The following is a 10,782-nucleotide window of genomic DNA, read 5'->3' as shown; positions in this document are numbered from 1 at the left end:
TGGCGGTCAGCATTGCTTACCTTCAGAATTCACAGCAAATACTGACCGTTGTACTGCCAGCGCACCGTAACAGACGCCAAGTACGGTGTTCTTCAACGGACACACTTCACCGACTTCCACAACTCAAAGAACAAATCTAATATTTTGGTGGCATCTGCTGACATATTTAAGCCACTGCCCTACATGTCCAAGCTGCAGGACCAAAAATGACTGGTAAATATCAATGCATATGTAACCTGCAACTCACAAAAACAGGTTAATTAATTTATACTATATATATAGGAAGTTGGGCCTAATCAGAAGATATTAAATTCTAGGGAACCCAGCTGTGAGCAACAACAGAACACACAGTGTCTACAAGAAAAGAGCAAATATTTAATATAATAAACAATTGTGGATCCACATTTAAAACAGACAAACAAATACTGCGCGCTTTAAAAAAAAAAAAATAAATAAATAAATTGAATACTTCAGTCTCCAATGAATTAATTCTTCAGTCTCAAAGTCTCTCAGCTGGTGACCAGTCGGGTCACTATCTACCCGTGCGCCTGGTCCTCTGGGCTGGGGCTCGCCATCCAGTTTCAGGTGAAGAGGGTCTTGGAATCTTTGGCCCTCCAAGCCAAAAGTGTACTGTACAAACTCCAAAAAAAAAAACCTGACCTATAACAAGGCCAAAGTAAAACATTTTAGCACATAAGATGCTATTTAATCATTTCTCAAGTTCTTCTTATTTTTTTCTTTCATGTTGTATAACAACAAGTTAACAGAACACAATTTTTCCAACATATTAGTAAAACTAAATAGATTAGCTTATATGTGGTAAAAAAAGAATATAATATACATTCAATCTTAAAATAAATGCAATTACATAAAACAAATACAACATACACAACAATAACAATACAAAATCTTACAATCAATTTTATTTTATATTAAATTTTATAATTTAATAGGTATTTTAGCCAATTTTCACCAAATTTACTTAACCAACTGCCGAGCGCGTGCGATGACTCACCGATGCTCCGAGCTGTCAACGGCTATTTTTCGGGCTTCAGCTGTTCACGGGGGAAACCCTCCGAGATCTAATAAAACCGAATGTAGTATTTTGAATTATATATTTAGTGAATTTATATTAATATTGTTTTCCTTACCAATTTCCAGATTCGTCAATTTCTTTCTACCTCTTACGGAAACGACCGTCAGCTGTTAGCTCTCAAGCGTTCGCAGCGAAACAACCGTCAGCTGTTAAAAAGGGGCGGGACGATCAACCCCATTGGCCGACACGAAACCAGACCGCGCCAGCCATTGGCTGCCTAATCTGTCAATAGAAGCTAACACTAAAAGCATATTTCACATTTTTTTGAAGATTTACGTAATTACCTTTTAGCTATTTTGGTAGAATAAGACATTGAATCAACATCTATTATTTTTTTCTTGTGTTTTTAAATACTGGGTTACACATATCAAATGTGTTTTTTTTTCTCAGTGAACAACCTGTTGAGACCCAAAGAAGTCAAACTAAGATTCAAATGTTATTTAGATATCAGTTTGGTTCAGAGTCACAGATCTTGTCTCTGCTACGCCTTTAGAAAAACTTAAGGCTCTGACTAAAGACAAGTTTTAATGAGTAACTCCACTTTAATAAAATTACTCATAAATGTTGACTTATTGCAGTGGCTCTTAATACAAGTTATGTGAAATTTAAATTATAATTGAAGTTGCTTTAAACCTTTTTATGGGGGGAGGAGGGAAAGGTTCCATGTCCTGGATGGCTGAGAAGACTCATATAGACCTTATTTGGGAAATGTTTATTTTAGATGTAAAAGCAATACAGTAATAATACTGTAGGTTATTTAGTTTTTATAAATTTTAATAAAATATTTTGACAGGAATGATGCAATGTTTTTCACGTTGCAATGCATTCAGGGTATAACGTGTAATGGTAAAAGTGCCTGGCTCCTCCAGCCTAAACAGTGATGAGTAACGTTATTAAGCCTTTTCAAATTGAACCGGAGCACTTTGAAATCGATCAGAGCGTAGAAATCAGAAGAGGTGATGATGAGGAGGAGGAGGGCCAAACTGAGGAAGAGGACAGAGTTAGCCGTAGGAGCTTTTATTTGCTGCTGCTGCCTTCAGCTTTTCAAACGAAACAATCAGTGACCCTTAACTCTGGTCGGACTGTGTGATCCGGTAAGTACTTGTATAGCTCTGTGTCCGGTTGTCACCGAACCAACACTTTGTTTGGTGTTGGTAGTGGTTTCACATTCAGTACCGGTGTTCTAGCTTCATTAGCATTTCCAGTAATAATAGCTCCATTAGCGCTGCTCGTCTTTGACGTTTCTCCCACAGTCTGTAGCGCTGTGTAGAGTCTGGTGTGGTGGTAACAGCCACCCACACACACACACATACCACACACACACCTACCAATATATGTATGTATATGTATATATATATGTGTGTGTGTGTGTGGTAACAGCCATGCACGCACGCACCCCCACACACATACATATATATATATATATATACAGTATATATGTATGTACTGTATATACACACGCTTTGAGGTGAAGCCAACAGAGGCAGCCACACTACACCAAGCAACCCACAACACCACACCCCTCGTTGTAGAGGAGCACGAGGTGAGGCGCACACTGCAGGCTGTCAATCCAAGGAATGCTGCTGGACCTGATGGCGTCCCTGGAAGTGTCCTGAAAGACTGCGCCGATCAGCTGGCTGGAGTCTTCACCAGGATCTTCAACCAGTCCCTAGCCCTGTCTACAGTCCCATCCTGCCTGAAATCTTCCACCATAGTCCCCATACCCAAGAAACCTCACATCTCCTGCCTCAACGACTACCGGCCAGTGGCACTAACTCCTGTGGTGACGAAGTGTTTTGAAAAACTGGTCCTGGGTCACATCACAGCACTTCTCCCTCCTGGCTTTGACCACCACCAGTTTGCCTACAGAGCCAACAGATCCACAGAGGACGCTGTGATCACGGCCCTCCATGCTGCTCTGTCACATCTGGAGCAGCAGGGGAGCTATGTGCGGATGCTCTTTGTAGACTACAGCTCTGCTTTTAATACCATTCTCCCTCACAGACTGGTGGACAAATTGGGGGACCTGGGCCTCCCTCACTCCACCTGCATGTGGATTCTGAGCTTACTGACCAACCGACAGCAGAGAGTTAGGGTGGGAAAACATACATCCACTGCCCTCAGCCTTGGTACTGGCTCTCCACAGGGCTTTGTGCTGAGCCCCCTGCTCTATTGTCTGTACACATATGACTGCACCTCTGCCCACCACAGCAACACCATCATCAAGTTTGCTGATCACACCACAGTGGTGGGGCTCATCTCAGGAGGCGACGAGTCCGCCTACAGGGGTGAGGTGGAGCGGCTGTTGCAGTGGTGCAGGGAGAACAATCTGCTCCTCAACAACTCAAAGACAAAAGAACTCATAATAGATTACAGGAGGAATAAAACGGACATTACACCACTAACCATTGGGGGAAAATGTGTGGAGAGGGTAGCTTCAGGTGGGTTGGACTAGGAACATATGTAAATGTTGCAGGACACCAGACATCAACGCCTGGATTTTAGGACCCCTGTTGTGGAGGGTCTGTGTGTTCCTGCAGCTGCTCCATCAGATCAGAGGGTTGGTGAGATCTGAAAGGTTCTGATCCTCCAGTAAGTTAACATGTGACCCCAATCCATCAGTCAGCCGCTCTGTCCTGTGGAGAAGTAAATATAAGGTAATTCATACACATAGAAATTCAATAAATTACAATTGAAAGAGAATTTATTTTACTTTATATTCACTAGGTGAATATAAGAAAGTAAAAGGCATATCAAAATATTTTACACACTACACAAATACTGTATTATTCATAGTAAAGAACCATTCAGAAAAATCGTCTCGTTCTTGAATGTCGCATCACCATATTTCAGACTTTGGTCACAGTATTGTCGTACGTGTGACACAGGACCCGACTTAGGAGGGCGTTTGCATTTATTCTAACAGTATGTAAATGTATCAACAGAGAATAACACTTAAAAGTTCAAGAAGTACTTCATCATATCTTTCCTGCCGCACTCAGTTCGTTCGGATCAAAACCTTTTCTTCCCAGCCTTCCTCTGTTACATCAGGAGTTCCCCAGGGCTCTGTCTTAGGGCCCCTTCTTTTTATTATTTATCTCCTTCCCCTGGGTAATATTTTTCGTAAATATAACATTGATTTTCACTGTTATGCGGATGACACCCAGCTTTATGTTTCCAGTAAGCCCGCCTCCAACCTTCCACCATCCTCGCTTACTGACTGTTTGACTGAAATTAAATCCTGGTTCTCCTCTAATCTACTTAAGCTTAATAGTGATAACACGGAGGTCCTTCTCATTGGTACTAAATCTAATCTGGCCAAAATCAAAAACTTTAGTCTTGAAATTGATAACTGTTCTGTTTTCCCCTCCCCTCAGGTAAAGAGTCTGGGTGTTATTCTTGACAGCACCCTTTCTTTCCAGTCTCATATTAACAATATTACCCGCTCAGCTTATTTTCATCTACGCAACATCAACCGTCTTCACCCCTCCCTTACTTCCCATTCCGCTGCCATTCTTGTTCACTGTCTTGTGACATCACGCCTGGACTATTGCAACTCCCTTCTGTTTGGTCTCACCCAGAAATCTCTTCATAAGCTTCAACTGGTCCAGAACTCAGCTGCCCGTATCATTACTAAAACCCCATCCATGCACCACATCACTCCTATCTTGCAAAGACTTCATTGGCTGCCTACCAAGTTCCGCATAGAATACAAAATTCTTCTGTATACTTTTAAGGCTCTTTACAATCTTTCCCCACTATATCTTTCCAATCTTATTCATATTGCCACTCCCTCTCGTTCCCTCAGATCATCCTCCTCCATCCATTTGTCTGTCCCCTCTGTCCGTCTTACTACCATGGGGAGCAGAGCTTTCAGTCGCTCTGCTCCCCAACTCTGGAACTCATTACCACCTCACCTTAGAAACGTAGTCATTCCCTAAATTTAAAACCGAACTTAAAACACACCTTTTTAGATCTGCCTTTTCAATATGACACAATTGGTTTGCTTGATTTTTTTATATAGATTTTTTTTTACACAGATTTATATATAGATTCCATATAGATACATTGTTGTGTATTTATTCTATCTAATTTTTATTGCTACATTTTATTGTTTCTGTTACTTTTCGCTCTTTGTACGGTGTCCTTGAGTGCCAGAAAGGCGCCTTTGAAATAAAATGTATTATTATTATTATTATTTGGAGTTTAAAAAAGTGAGCTGTGGAGTGCCGTCAGTCCCCAACTTCCTTTTCTGGGTTGTACTCGGATTTCTGCAGTCATGAAACAACGATTCTGTATTTATATGAAACCGATGGGATCTACCTTGTTTGGTAAGTTAATGGTTTCCATATTTACTTGTATCATTTTCTGACCAAGCATGTGCTTAGAGCATAAAAAGCCACATAACTTGTTACGAACACTTTTTGTGGGTGTATCATGCACCGAACTTTGCCGTCCTTCATGTCAACCATGTGGCGCTTTTATCTCATGACTTCTCAACTTTGATTATAAGTTTGATGCAGCCAGAAATATTTTTCTGAGTGAAATGTCCTGCTCATTTTTTGCTTAGTGTTGTAGTTTCCTGAACGACAGTGTCAACATAATTGGTAAGCAGGTAATTAGGAGAGTTTGCGTACGGACTGCTTTGTTCATAGACTGAGGGCCATAGAGAAAACAAAACAACATGGCGTCAGTCCACTGTTGTTGCGCAACACCCCCCCCCTCCTTTCTGTCTCTACTCTCTCACTCTCGTACTTCCTCTTCTGAGAGGGGAGATGTGCTACCAGCTCTCCGTCTAACGGGTCCGTTGAGTTTCCTAAATCTGCTGGGATTTACCCTGTCCAGAACTGAAGTGAACTCTGTTTAAGCTGGTTTCGAGAAACGATTCGCCTGGTTATCTGACGGCCTACATCCAGGTGTCCCACCCTTCTTCCCCCTGTGAATTAGCCAGACTGAGCAGCCTACAGCCAACTAGTTTCACAGAGCACACCTGTTAACGGTCGCTCGTTCTCTATTTTACAATGTGCATTTGTTATTGAACCAGGTAGGTTTTAGTGACTCGGGCGAGTCCCAAGGATGAGGTTTTACATTTGGGCTACCAGCAACCTAAAAACATTTTCCACTTTTTCCTCTCCAGAATCAAACATCACAGCTATTTTACAACCATCAAAGAACTTTAAGGTGACTCATTAACTGAATGTCCACAACATCTTTTAGATTTTCTTTATGCTAAATATTTTATTAGTAAGGCATTTTTGCAAGGGTCAGTACAGCTTAATTCAGTAGCAGAAATAATCAAATAAGTAAAATCAATCATCTAGTCTATCTTTCCCTACTGCTGACACTGAGAACTAAAAAAGGGAACCTTTGAGAGAGACGGCCGGAGTATGACGTTTCGAACCCCAGACCTGGCCTGATGATGAAGAAGGTGTTGCAGCAGGAGGAGGAAGTTGATTGGCGAAGGCAGGGATCTCTGTAGGTCCGATGAACTTCTTCTCCGCATGGATGGTGAGGTCACACAGGACTTGGTGCTGGCAGGAAAAAAGGCACCAGTTTTTCTTCTTTGTCTTTGCCTTTGTCTTTGTCTTCATCTTTGTCTTTGGGGTCTGAACCCAGCCGATGAGAGAAGTGCGATTCGAAGCCACAGGTTGCGGGGCTGACGGTTGGTCCTCATGAGCAGGACAGTCTTCGTCTCTGTGGCCCCGGCTCTTCTTCAGCTGCAGAGTTCTTTGTCCATCTCGATCTTGGCTCGAAGCTGCCCGGAGGATCCAATCAAAGGTTCCTCTTTTGCACCCACCTTTTATAGGGTTTATCCACCCTTTTGGTGCGTTTTCAATGGCTGTCTGCTTAGACAGATGATCTCATATCCATCACTGTCTTACAGACATTATGTCCTGATGTCTGTGCTAATGTCTCAGGGTTGCTCAACCTCCTATGTCTCTTGCCTGCACGACCTTTTCTCTAAATAAGGCGTTGATCATCTCTGCTCTCCTGTTAGTTCCCCTTTTTCCCTTATCCTTTCACCTTTCACCTACCATCTACCTCCAACATATCAGTGATGTTTAATTGCAGTTACACCTTTTACACCATTTCAAGTTCAATGTCAAAATCACATTTATCACATTTATTTTCTTTAGCTTCTCTGATTTAGCATTCATTTATAATTTTATAACCATAACTTATTAATTATACTTATTATAATCTTAATGTGAGTTATTACAGATGTTTTTCTGAAAAGAAACCAAGAATAATCCATGATTCTAATTATTTGATACCAAAGTTACAGTTACTTGTTTTTCTTGTAAGTGTTCTCACAAATGTACGTGTAAATATTATTACAAGTAAACCAATATTAATATAAGTATTTTACTTTGAATCTTATCAAATTACTCAAAATGTTTAGATTTCATTCTTTAAACTTTCATGCTTTAAAATAAGGAATAGTCTCAGCTATTTTTATATATCTGCAGGCTGGAAACTTACTTCCTCTTTTTCCAGGAAACCTGCTTTTCCTGTTTAATGACTCTTTCTGACTGACTATGATTTCTTATGATTAGATAGAAAAAAGTAGAATTAAAGCAAAGTTTGCAGGAGACAAAAACAACACACACAACCAGATTTATTTTATTGACATTCAAGTCTACTGTTGGGCCTAGATGTCACTTGAGTGATTCATTTTAAAGATAACTTTATTTATTATTACTGTTAAACTAAAATCTCCAGCATGGGGAAGTGGGATGAGCTCGGATTTTCTTGACACCACATGTCTACCAAAAGTCAGGCGGAGTGGAGCTGCTGGCCAGCAAGTAAAAATGATAGGAAGGGACTGAATGCGAATTGGCTTTTTCTATTATCTTGTACAGAGCATTAAATGGTAACATTTATGTTTGAGTTGGACATTGTCCCTTTTAAAAAGCCAAGTTAGAGAAAATAAATGCATTAATACTTTATACTGCCAAATCCCAGGGGCTTCCTCCCGGTGGGACGTGCCCGGAACACCTCACCAGGGAGGCGTTCAGGAGGCATCAGGCGTCATCAAATTAGGAGTCTCAAACCAAAAACTGGAATCAGGAACTGTTCAGAAAAAAATTGTATGCATAATACTTTGAAAACGTTATTAGCCTTTCTCTTCACATTATCAGGTGCAGTACTGTGTAAATATTGACTTTTAAATTCTTTGTCTTACTTTTTTAGCTGGGTCTCTGAGGGACCTGATCTGCTGTCTGAAACATTTTATCCCAAATCCTCTCAAACCACCAAGGTGAGCAGTAGAGTGAACAGGGTGGAGAGAAAAGTCTTTCTACTCACCAGCACTTTGTGACTGAAATATGTAGTAAGTATAAGCTCATGTACCTTTGGTTTGTTGTAGTTTTATTATCTTGTGTATGTGTCAACGTTCATAAGATCAGTTCTGGTGTAAATATTTCTTTTAAAATCATATTTTGAAGGAGAGGTTGGTTTTTAAATGCTGACTTTGCCTTGATTATTATTGTGAATGTCTTCTGGAAAGCCATTGTATTAAAATTGATACTGTGCTGTTTTACTTTGTTGAAATGAAGGCTTCATTACTTAGACTTAGACTTAGACTGACTTTATTGTCATTTTGCATGCACAGGTTGTATACAAAACGAAATTTCGTTGCATACGGCTCAGGACAGTGTTTTGAGCTTCCAATGTTGTGAGGTTACTCCAGAGTAAAATAAAATACAGTATAAAATATGAATATAAATCTAAATATAAAATATAAAGTGCAGGACTGACAGTAAAATATAAGTTATTTAGCTCTGTATATGTGCAAGGTATGAAGTGGAGACCAGTTTTTGAGTGCAGTCCAGTTAAGAGTTCAGCAGTCTGATGGCAAGTGGGAAAAAGCTGTTTTGGAACCTGGTGGACCTGCACCGGATGCTGCGGAACCTCTTTCCAGAGGGCAGCAAGGAGAACAGTCCATGGTGGGGGTGTGAGGGGTCACTGATGATGTTTCGGCCTCGGGACACGCAGCCTCCTCACGTTCTTCCAGTCGGAGGCGCTGCAGCCTCCACACCACACAGAGAGGCAGCTGGTCAGAATGCTCTCTATGGTGCTTCTGTAGAACGTCTTGAGGATGGGCGGGGGCAGGTGTGCTCTTCTCATCCTCCGCAGGAAATACAAACGTTTCTGAGGGTGATGACATTGGAGGTGTGTTGTCCGATCCGGACTGACTGAGGTCTGTCGGTGAGGAAGTCTAGCAGCCAGTTGCGCAGGGGGGTGCTGAAGCCCAGGTGTCCCAGTTTTCCTGCCAGATGCTGTGGGATGATTGTGTTGAACGCTTACTTTCTTTTTGGTACATATGTATGAATAAATGGGAATTTTTTAAATCATATTGTGTCTCGGGGTAAGTCTTTAATGTTAATATTGTAAAATGAATGAATTTTACAGTATTCATTAATTTTACAGTACCACTTAAAGCACTTTTCCAAGTGGGTTACCTGAACTACGTCTAATGGTGCTGATTTTCCACTATTTCAATATAGCAACAACACAACATTGGCGACGTGGATGTCTATTTCTGTGCCTTTACCTGCTCCATTCATGCTATGCCCAGGGGAACCAGCGATACCATTTCCAACATGGCTAAAAATGTTCGACAACTACATGTTGGTGATAGCTGCATCAGGGGATGGTTGGCCTGATGCCAGAAAGCGCGCGGTTCTACTTCATGCCCTGGGTACTGAGGGCCAAAGGCTTTTCTACACCCTGCCGAATACCGGAGACACGTTTGCTGCTGCTATTGCTGCCCTAAAAGAACATTTTGTGCCGAAGGTGAACGTCATTGCTGCACGTCACAAGTTTCGACAACGAGCACAGAGGCCGGATGAGACGGTAAACCAATTCTTAGCTTCTTGGGAGTTGGCTGCTACATGTGATTTTGGGAACATGGAGGAACAAATGCTACGTGATCAACTGATAGAGCGTGTTGCTAATAAGAGACAGATTATTACTTGGAGCGGACTTAACGCTTGCTAAAGCTACTACATTGGCGTTGCAAATTGAAAGTGGATTAAGAGATGCTAACGTCCTTTCTGATGCTACTGCTGCTAGCGCTTCCGCTCCAGTGAGGGCCGTACAAAAGCAACCAAAGCCAAGCCGCCGCTGGGACACGAAGAAGAAGCCGCGGGATCCTGCTCCTGTCACAGCTCAAGCTGCTGGTAACCATTCCTGCTTCCGCTGTGGATCTTTCAACCACCTTGCTAACAAACCTTCATGCCCTGCTGCTAAAATGACATGCGATAAGTGTGGTAAAGTGGGACATTTTTCACGAGTGTGCCATTCGACTCAAAAGGAGGTACGTGAAGTCGTCATTAATGAGCCCACAGTTCTTTACATGAACAATGCAGTGCAAGACAAGATCCTCTGCACAGTTCAAGTGACTGTTAATGGACAATGCAAAGACGTTGAGCTGATTGTGGATACAGGCTCATCGGTGTCTATTATACCAGAGGACATTTACAGCACCTACTTTTCAGAATGTGTGCTAACTGAACCTACATTTGCTCTCGTCTATGCAAAAGAGAAAATTTCTGTAAAAGGGTGCTTAAAAGCTACCATTTCTCATGATAGTCATTCTACTGCATGTTGTTGTTGAGTCAGGTGCTGCTCTTCTTGGCTTAGATTTGTTTCAGGCATTACAAATGAAACTTGAAGGACGA

General features: G+C 41.5%; 1 long non-coding RNA gene across 2 annotated transcripts; it reads right to left on the bottom strand.

Annotated features, from left to right (window-relative positions):
* Positions 1-355: 355 nt before the first annotated feature.
* Positions 356-1,454, bottom strand: LOC114142555 (uncharacterized). 2 transcript variants are annotated; one of them, XR_003595050.1, is made up of 2 exons: positions 1,016-1,454; positions 356-660 (listed from the first exon to the last, which is right to left on the bottom strand). It is a non-coding gene; the product is annotated as an uncharacterized LOC114142555 (long non-coding RNA). The 2 variants fall into 2 exon arrangements; XR_003595051.1 differs by having other exon boundaries at positions 356-639.
* Between the last annotated feature and the right edge of the window lie 9,328 nt (positions 1,455-10,782).

The sequence above is a fragment of the Xiphophorus couchianus genome, chromosome 4 (genome assembly GCF_001444195.1).
Source record: "Xiphophorus couchianus chromosome 4, X_couchianus-1.0, whole genome shotgun sequence".
Classification (NCBI taxonomy): domain Eukaryota; kingdom Metazoa; phylum Chordata; class Actinopteri; order Cyprinodontiformes; family Poeciliidae; genus Xiphophorus; species Xiphophorus couchianus.
Note: the sequence above shows the minus strand (reverse complement) of the source record. Positions and strands in the feature narration are given on the sequence as shown.